A 9,500-nucleotide genomic window follows, 5' to 3' on the forward strand; every position below is an offset into this window, starting at 1 on the left:
CAGATGGTGACTGCAGCCATGAAATTAAAAGACGCTTACTCCTTGGAAGGAAAGTTATGACCAACCTAGATAGCATATTCCAAAGCAGAGACATTACTTTGCCAACAAAGGTTCGTCTAGTCAAGGCTATGGTTTTTCCTGTGGTCATGTATGGATGTGAGAGCTGGACTGTGAAGGAGGCTGAGCGCCAAAGAGTTGCTGCTTTTGAACTGTGGTGTTGGAGAAGACTCTTGAGAGTCCCTTGGACTGCAAGGAGATGCAACCAGTCCATTCTGAAGGAGATCAGCCCTGGGATTTCTTTGGAAGGAATGATGCTGACGCTGAAACTCCAATACTTTGGCCACCTCATGCGAAGAGTTGACTCACTGGAAAAGACTCTGATGCTGGGAGGGATTGGGGGCAAGAGGAGAAGGGGACGACAGAGGATGAGATGGCTGGATGGCATCAACTGACTCGATGGACATGAGTCTGAGTGAACTCTGGGAGTTGGTGATGGACAGGGAGGCCTGGCGTGCTGAGATTCATGGGGTCGCAAAGAGTCGGACACGACTGAACGACTGATCTGATCTGATCTGATCTTTTTAAAAAATACTAAATTAAATTAAAAATTTACTTTCAGGATTTCATGCTTGTTTTCAAATTCAGTATCTTGGCCTAGTGCATTCATTGCACACACCATTCCAGTCTCTAACACAATTGATTTTTTTTTTCTTTTTATTAAATGTACATTATCTCTCTAGTGCATGTGTGCTAAGTCACTTCAGTTGTGTCCAATGTTTTCCAACCCCATGGGTTGTAGCCTGCCAGGCTTCTCTGTCCATGGGATTCTTCAGGCAAGAATGCTGGAGTGGGTTTCCATTCCCTTCTCCAGGAATCTTCCCAACCCAAGGAATGAACCTGCATCTCTTAAGTCTCCCGCATTGGCAGGCAGGTTCTTTACCACTACCACCACCTGGGAAGCCCTATCTCTCTACCACATACCAGATATTTCATTTCTGTCTATTAAAAAAAAAAGTATTTCCACAGAGTGAAAATGCATATAGTAACCTTAGAATTAGGTCAGCTAAAAATGAATTCTTCATTTCATAGAGGAGAAATTAAGTCACTGTACCCACCAAAAATGAATATCAATATATTGATAATCTTATTATAGTGCATTTTATTATCTGAAAATTTTGTGATACTTCATTAATAGTATATGTAACCTTTGATGGAAGACAGGGGATAAAACTTAAACCTTCTACTTTAAAACCAAAAAAAAAAGTGATTTATGTTTTCAACAATTATAATCTATTGTTGGTTCTCAAAAGCTCTCTCTTTTTTTCTTTTTCTTTTTTTTTTTTTTTACTAATTCATTGGTTGTTGTTTTCTTATGGTCTCCTCTGTCTTCAACATAATCAAAATGGTTAGTCTACTTCATGGAAATTTTTTTTCCATGGGGAAATCTGTTTTGTGACTCCATTCTGAGTTTACACAATATCCTTTATATCTTCATTGCCACAGATGTTGTCTTTGTTGTAATGCAATTAAACATGAAACAATTAAATGATGCGTAAAGAACATCAATGTCAGATTATACTCTCAAACTCATTAGCAGACGGCACAATGATTACCCCAAGAGAGTATATTTTTGAGGAAGTAAAACAGTCAATGTACTTTCCACTTATTTCCTCTCTCTTTTTAGAAGCAAATAGGATAGCACTTTATTTGCTTCAGTAGTCATGTTTCTAGAAACTAAAGGAAAAGAATCTCATCTATGCCAAGTTATGGTCAAACTCATTTTCTAAATTTAGAAGAATCTTGAAATTGATGGTACATCAAGCTGTGAAAATGAGTCAAGTGATAAAGGAAAGCATACAATTAGGCTTGTTCCTTGTTGGCCTGGACACTAGGGAATGGAGACACATAATCATTCGTTTTGAACATCATGAGACATACAGGTAAACATCTTTGCATTCTACTCAAGATTACATCAGCAAAAAATTAAAGTTTTTAAAAAGTAATTAAAATTAAGTAAAAGCAAGACATTTAGGAGTTTGGAATATGAAATTTTGTCAGCAATTTTTCCACTGGGATACGCATTTAGTTTCAGTTAAAATGAGAACCAACAAATTCAACTTGATTTGCATTCTAAATTCAGTATAATGCACTTACAATGAAATTCTGGCTTCCCAAGCACCTGCTGAGCCCTATTATGACTTCTGATTAGAATATACACTAATGTGCCATATGACTCTTCACTTATTGTTGTTAAGCTTCTCTTTGAACATTTAAATGGTGTATCTTATTTTTGGTTAGTGATTTGATTGATTATTTTTACATTAGAATTTTAAGTTTATAAGATTTTTGGTCAAACTCTCAAATTCTATAAAAAAAATAAGGTAAAATTGTAAAATAACTCTTGGGTATACAGGATCTGAGATTACATATTCAGATGTTCTGCTCAAAACTAAAAATTATTTTATTTACATGTAACTATTTGATATTTGGTCTTGTATTAGGCAGGGTTCTCCAGAGACACAGGACCAGTAGGATATATATAGATACATAGAAGGAGAGACTGCCTGAAATGATTAAGGAAGCTGAAAAGTTCCATGATCTGTCATCTGCTCCTTGGAGGCCCAGGGAAGCCAGTTGTATAGTTCCAGTCCAAACCCAAGGCCTGAGAGTCAGGAGCACAAAAGTCCTAGGGCAGAAGAAGATGGATATTCCAACTCAAGAGAAAGCATATTTGCCCTTCTTACACCTTTCTTGTTCTATTCAAGCCCTTAATGGATTGAATGATGCCCACCAGCACTAGTGAAGGCATATTCTTTACTTAATCCACTTCTTCAAATGTTAAGCTTTTCTAGACACACTCTCATGGACACACCTATGATAATGTTTTACCAGCTATCTGGGCATCCCTTAGCCCAGTCAAGTTGACAGATAAAACTAACCATCAAATTTTCCATTCCTCTCATAACCAGATCAATTGTAATCAAGTTAATAGTGTTGTTAATCTTTTCAAAGTTTTATTTAACTCCTTTTCTGTCTTAGAGTTGCATCTAAATGTCTTAAAATATGTGTGTAAGCTAGGAAATCCGAAGAGGCATTTGGTCCCTGGCCACCGGTTGTGTTTGTGGATGTTTCCTGAGATGGATACTTTATCCTTTTGTCTCTGTTTATTGATCCGTCTCTATCATTCTAAGTTTTCCTCATACTTAGTGATCTGGAAATCTCTTCAGGCTTTGGCTCATCTCTTGAACAACATGCTCTGCTGTTATGAGAATAATCCAATAAAGAAAACTTTTTGATTCAAAAGAGTTGAGAACATTTATAGAACAATGCCTTTAAATATAAAAAGGAGATAGAAAATAATATATAGGTGGGGTAGGGGTTAGTCTTAGGTGTGATGATAGTAAAACCGATCCATAAAAACAAAAGAGAAGGTAGAGGTAAAGGGGTAGATGTGTTCATGGGAACTGTGGAAGTCCTTTTCTAATTGTTTTTTCTTTTCCATGAAATGAGAAGGAAATAGATTCATCAGCTGACCATGAAAGTAGTTGAGGTGGTGGTTTGTAGAGCAGATGTTAGATATTAGAAAAGAGAGAAGGAATAAAACCTCATCTAAAAGAATAGAAAGTGAATGGACTACAAATTTCAGGTAATAGTCGAGTATGTGTTTTCTCAGCCCTCTTCAGCTTCAGAGACAGAGGAATAAGTGGTCTGAGAGTTGGCTTTTACCAATATTGGTTTAGTCAATCGTATACTAGGAAGGAAGAAAAATTGTGAAGATTTTACCATACTTACAAGCAAATAACTTATCCTGTCAAAATTTTATATTTTAGTACTGGTGGGAGCCTCAGGGCTTCTGGCTCCCAGTTTCAGATAATAATTACTCACAGACTAAGTCAGTTCCCCATACTCCAAGTTCTCACAGAACAACAGGACTAAGAACTAAGATACTACCTGCATATGCAATGCATTTACATCACAGGGGTCAAAATTTTGACACTCAGAATTTACAGAGAGAATTCTGGCATAATTATCCATATTCTCCTTCAGGAAAAAAAAAAAAAAAAGACTTACTCTGGAATGTAAACAAATGTTCTCTGGAGATGAGAGATGCGTCTTAACCTGGAACATAAATGATTGCCTTTGGGGAGATACATTTTCTAAATTCCTCCTAAGAAATAAACTATTGCTAGGTCTTAAGATACTTTGCTATTCAATCACCCTTGAGTAAACCTTGTCAGTGATTGCTCAGAAGTCTCCATACATGCAGAAATGAGAAAACATTCATGGAGAAATGTCTCCCAACAATTACACACAGACATTCCAAAATCAGAGTCCAGCTTTTAGTATAAAAAACTAAAAGTTTTTTATATTTTGGTAAATAAATCAGGATTTCTATGACAATTAGAATTTATATTAAAATTTTATTTTTTCAATATAAATTTATTTATTTTAATTGGAGGCTAATTACTTTACAATATTGTATTGGTTTTGTCATACATCAACGTGAATCCACCACGGGTGTACACGTGTTCTCCATCCTGAACCCCACTCCCACCTCCCTCCCTGAACCATCCCTCTGGGTCATCCCAGTGCACCAGCCCCAAGCATCCTGTATCCTACATCGAACCTGGACTGGCGATTTGTTTCTTATATGATATTATACATGTTTCAATGCCATTCTCCCTAATCATCCCACCCTCTCCCTCTCCCACAGTGTCCCAAAGACTGCTCTATACATCTGTGTCTCTTTTGCTGTCTTGCTTACAGGGTTATCGTTACCATCTTTCTAAATTCCATATATACGTGTTAGTATACTGTATTGGTGTTTTTCTTTCTGGCTTACTTCACTCTGTATAATAGAAGTGAAGTATTTCATCCACCTCATTAGAACTGATTCAAATGTATTCTTTTCAATGTTTGAGTAATACTCCATTGTGTATATGTACCACAGCTTTCTTATCCATTCATCTGCTGATGGACATCTAGGTTGCTTTCATGTCCTGGCTATTATAAACAGTGCTGCAATGAACAATGGGGTACATGTGTCTCTTTCAATTTTGGTTTCCTCAGCATGCATGCCCAGCATGCTGGCATGGTAGTTCTATTTCCAGTTTTTTAAGGAATCTCCACACTGTTCTCCATAGTGGCTGTACTAGTTTGCATTCCCACCAAGAGTGTAAGAGGGTTCCCTTTTCTCCACACCCTCTCCAGCATTTATTGCTTGTAGACTTTTGGATCGCAGCCATTCTGACTGGTGTGAAATGGTAACTCATAGTGGTTTTGATTTGCATTTCTCTGATAATGAGTGATGTTGAGCATCTTTTCATGTGTTTGTTAGCCATCTGTATGTCTTCTTTGGAGAAATGTCTATTCAGTTCTTTGGCCCATTTTTTGACTGGGTCATTTATTTTTCTGTAATTGAGCTGCAGGAGTTGCTTGTATATTTTTGAGATTAGTTGTTTGTCAGTTGCTTCATTTGTTATTATTTTCTCCCATTCTGAAGGCTGTCTTTTCACCTTGCTTATAGTTTCCTTTGTTGTGCAGAAGATTTTAAGTTTAATTAGGTCCCATTTGTTTATTTTTGCTTTTATTTCCAATATTCTGGGAGGTGGGTCATAGAGGATCCTGCTGTGATGTATGTCGGAGAGTGTTTTGCCTATGTTCTCTTCTAGGAGTTTTATAGTTTCTGGTCTTATGTTTAGATCTTTAATCCATTTTGAGTTTATTTTTGTGTATGGTGTTAGGAAGTGTTCTAGTTTCATTCTTTTACAAGTGGTTGACCAGTTTCCCCAGCACCACTTGTTAAAGAGATTGTCTTTAATCCATTGTATATTCTTGCCTCCTTTGTCAAAGATAAGGTGTCCATAGGTTCGTGGATTTATCTCTGGGCTTTCTATTTTGTTCCATTGATCTATTTTTCTGTCTTTGTGCCAGTACCATGCTGTCTTGATGACTGTGGCTTTGTAGTAGAGCCTGAAGTCAGGCAGGTTGATTCCTCCAGTTCCATTCTTCTTTCTCAAGATTGCTTTTTAAATGTTCTTTTACCACATTTTAAATTTTCCGTTATTTTTAAAAATATTACATTTTATGGTGAAGTACTTTTAGATAAGTCACACATGTTTTCTGGAACTCAGTGTCATTAGTGACAATAAAGAGTAGATTTAATTGCATAGCTACTAATTGCATAATGATTACAAATTCCAAATTTTCTATTGTAAGCAAACTATAAGTTATCTGGTCTAGGAATAGAAGACCTTTCAAAGTACATTTTTTTAAAAAAGATACTTAATGACAAAAACAAATATATATTGAATTATTTTAAAATGCTTATTATGGTACCCCTAGGTATGGTTTTCTTTATATTTACCCTGATTGAAATTTATAATACACCTTAAATCTGTTATCTGAGATTTTTCTTATTTCTTTATTGAAGGATAGTTGATTTACAATATTGTGTTGTGTATAGTTAGGTATGCAGCAAAGTGATTCAGTTATATATATATACATTTTTTCAGATTACTTTCCATTATAGGTAAAATTAAAAGATATTGAATATAGTTTCCTGTGCTTTCCAGTAAATCTTTATTATTTATCCATGTTATATATATTCTTGTGTATCTGTTAAGCCTATACTCATAATTTATTCCTTTCCATGAGATTTTTCTTAATTAAAACAAATTTGTTCTCCTCATCTTCTAAATTACAGCCTCTATCACTTTGTCTCCATTGCTCTTTCTTGGGCTCCAGTTACACATATTTATATCCATTTGTCTCATATTTCCAAGTCTGATTTTTCTTTCCTTTTTTACTTCATGCTTCAGTCTACTATGTGACTTGTTTTGTAAGTCACTAGTTGCAAAACTTCTACTGAGGTATTAAGTGACTATATTTTAAATTTCTAAAACTTCTCTTTGGAATTTTCATATATCCTTTTTGTTTTATCTTGAAATTCTTCATCTAAGTATTTATTTTCTTATATGTGTTAATCTGCATATGAATCTTTGTATATTTACACCTATGAGTCTACTCCCCACGTCTATTTTGTTTTCTTGTTCCTATCTCTTTCCATGTCCAATTTTATTGTCTGCTGTACGTTACATGCAAAAAAATTGTGTGGCTCTGGATGACATTATTTTCTGTTAATGATGATTTACTGTTCATTTGGCAGAGCATTAAATGCAGGAGCAAATCACTTCCACCCCAAATTAAAATGATTCCCAAATTTAGTTTTAATCTTTATGAAGGCTTACTTTTGGTTTGTTCTTAATCATGTAGCTTAGCTAATGAACATCTCAGTTGAAAGCTTAGGATGCTTACAAGTGTCTGCTTTACTTAGAGGATATTAAACTACAAAATTTATCTCTCCAAACCACATGAGATTTTTAAATCTTAGTTCATCTTCTTGGTCATGTAGTTTCTGCTCTCTGCTTGACTTCCTGACTTTTGCCTCACTCTTACTTAAGAATCAGAAAATGCCTCTATGGCAAAAGCAGTTCAAATGTGAGGTTTCATTCCTTCTCTTCTCCTTACACCCCTTCTCTCTAAGAATTTCTCCTGCTCTAAGTCTTAGCTACATTTTCAATCCTGAAAAACCCTGAATTTTGGTGTTTTTAAGCTCTTAAGAATGCTGAAAACTCTTCTCAGACTCTTCAACTTTAGTTGCCCTTTTTTGATCATCTTATTATTCTTTCTTGAGACTTCAAATAGGCAAAATGGCTTGCAAAGCATATTAATTCAAAATGTCAGACTCCCCTCAATGCTTTTTTCCTTCTCTCCAAAATCTTAGGTTCATGTGCTCACTTCAGCAGCACATATACAAAATCTTAGGTTTTTTGACACTGGACTATCTTGGCACCACTCTAATTCTCTCAAATACATTTTTTATTGTATTCAGATTTTCTAGTTGCTCATTTCAGAAATTTTCTGATCCAAGTTAATGAGGAATATTACTTCACATAAATATTTTAAACATAATCTTTAAAAGTAGTTGATACTTTATATATATGTCTACTTGATTATATTACTTCTATTCATACAGTGTTAACTCTTATTTGTATAGGAAAATTACTTGTCTTGACAGTATATTGTCCTACATATAAATGAAAAGGCAAATGTGGGATCAGAAATTATTTTCTTCCTATGCATTTGAATTCACTGATAATGATGACTTATTAATGTAAAGTAACATTTATTACTTATTATACACCAAGTACTATCCTAAATTTCTATATGCTTCACTTAAATTTTCACAACACTATAATTTCTTTTTATTATGCCAACTGAAGAGATGAGGAAACTTAGGTATAACTTGTCAAATAATATATGTCAGTACTAGAATAGAATAGGAAGCAGATAAGAGTAAGTTTTGTCTGTAGGCATAGTAAATTAAAATAAAGTACAGCCTAACGATGTTTACTGGAAAGATTGTTAATTGAACAAACTCTAAATTCCACAAAAATGAGTTTCTAACAGTGACATTTCAAGCCTTGACAGATAAACAGAAGAAGATATTTGGGCAATTCACAAAAAATGACTGAGTTCCTACTCTGTTTCAGAACACAGAAGAGAAGTGGATCTCAATTTGGCCTGGAGCAGACCCTGGGGTTTCTGAGGGACACTTACTCCTATCTTCCATCTTCCAATGATCACATTCAGTGTGTGTGCCCACAGCTTATGTTAAATATTTGAAGTAAAAATGCCTAACTTACAAGACGATAGGGAAGAGACTTTATAGCAGGAGGGTAGATGGAAATTAGTGGGAAACTTTTGCATTTGGTAGCTCCCAGCACTGAAATTTCAGCAGGCACCAGCCTCTCAACTTCTCAAACTCTGCTTGTATTAACAAAGTGTATTTCATGCCTTTCTCTTTTTAATACCTTGTATATATAAGTAAGAAACCAAAGTATTATTCACAGATGTGATGATTGCTTGTACAGAAAACCAAAGAATCTCTAAAAATGAATTGTTAGAAATAATAAGAAAGCTCAACAAGGTTGCTAAATCTACATCAATATGAAAAGTTAGTAGTATTCCTACACACCAGTAATAACCAATTTTAAAATGTAATGTTTAAAAATGTATAATTAATTACGGCAACAAAAATTATAATAATCTAAAGAATGAATCTAGCAAAAGATATAAATGGATGAAATGAAAATATTCCAGCACATAAAAGAATGCCGTGGCGGATGCATGTTGATGTATGGCAAAACCAATACAATATTGTAAAGTAAAAATAAATAAATAAATAAAAAAGAATGCCTAGATAAAAGAAATACTGTATTAATGAACAGGAAAACTCAATATTGTAAGAATGGCCTTTCCTCTTTGACATCTAACTACATATTTAATGCAATGAGTCAAAGTCCCAGTTTTTAACAGAATTTGAAAACGCAGTCTTAAAGTGCTACATTAACTTGTAGGAATGTATCAGTCACTTTTGAAGAAGAAAGAATATATGTCTTCTCAACTATTGATCTATAATAACTTATTTATCATGG

The sequence above is a fragment of the Bos taurus genome, chromosome 6 (assembly GCF_002263795.3).
Source record: "Bos taurus isolate L1 Dominette 01449 registration number 42190680 breed Hereford chromosome 6, ARS-UCD2.0, whole genome shotgun sequence".
NCBI classification, from domain to species: domain Eukaryota; kingdom Metazoa; phylum Chordata; class Mammalia; order Artiodactyla; family Bovidae; genus Bos; species Bos taurus.